The sequence below is a fragment of the Halyomorpha halys genome, unplaced genomic scaffold, assembly GCF_000696795.3.
Source record: "Halyomorpha halys isolate HHAL.00 unplaced genomic scaffold, Hhal_1.1 Scaffold719.1, whole genome shotgun sequence".
In the NCBI taxonomy this organism is placed as follows: Eukaryota; Metazoa; Arthropoda; class Insecta; order Hemiptera; family Pentatomidae; genus Halyomorpha; species Halyomorpha halys.
In genome coordinates, this window is record NW_027114303.1 from 179,313 (window position 1) to 180,616 (window position 1,304).

The window sequence follows — 1,304 nt, forward strand, 5'->3', positions numbered from 1 at the left end:
ATAAGCATTTCACACATTCTCTTGGCACACAAATATAAAAAATTTATACATTATTTTATACATTTAAATGATTACTTTTTCAGTTAACGATGTGAACTTTCATCCAATAAGCTTTCTAAAGAACAACGTTAAATTTCCTTCTTACAGGTCCACTACATAACTTAAATGTTTTTACATTTATAATGTTAACAAGGTCACACTCTTTATTATACATTATGTATTTGTAGCGAATCCGCTACTATCTGCTGGTATACTATACTATAAATAATTAGAGCCGCAAGAACCTCTATGGGCCGACATGACGCAACCCAGCATCCAATATGTGAACTCACATCGTTAGACAAACATCATATACTGATATATGTATTATTTCTTGTAATTACTTTAATTTTAAAAATGCAATAATCATCTCATATATTGTAATATTCCTAAATGTACTATTTAAATCAATAAAGATCTTTTGATCCACTAAAAGCTAAATTGCAGTGAATGGTCTACATTAGTTAATAAAGCTGTTTTCTGGTGAAATAAAATTGTTATTTTAATAAAAAACAAAACAAAAACAGTTGGAACTTTACGATTTAGAGGCCAGGGATTAAGGCAGTAAACATTGAATTGATTAAACAGTAACTTGCGGGATTAAAGACTGTTGACTGTCCCCACTACTGCAGCATCGCCCCACCACAGACCCCCACTACAGGTTTCATATATTGTCATTCGTATTATATTTGTCAAACATACCAATACGAAACTAAGATGGCGGTATGCCCGGTCTGCAATCAGGTTGTTGTAAGAGAGGACAAGTTAGCACTAGCCTGCAAGTTATGTAAAAGTTTATATCACAACAAATGTTGTAACATCTCGGACAGCGAAATCTCGCAACATAAACAACAAAATTGGAATTGCCCCTCATGTCAGAGTGTAACCAAGTCAGGGTCTAGGCAATATATTGCCGTACCTAGCAGAAGTATGGAGGAAAACATAATGGCCATTCTCAAAGAATCCGGGAAAATTACAGATGATTTAAAAGATATCAAAAATGTTATGAACACCCAGGGAGAAATCATATTAGAAAACGCCGAGAGACTGAAGACTATGGAGGAAAGAGCCAAAAAGCAGGACGAAACCTTAGAAAAACTAACTAGTTATTGAAAATAATAATCTAAAAAAACAAATTAAAACAACGGAAGCAAGAATAAATCAGGCCGAACAAGGCCAGCTTACCCACTCACTTGAAATCAGGGGCATTCCGGTGAAAACAGGTGAAACACCCGAGGGCATAATATGTTCGATCGGAGCGGCAT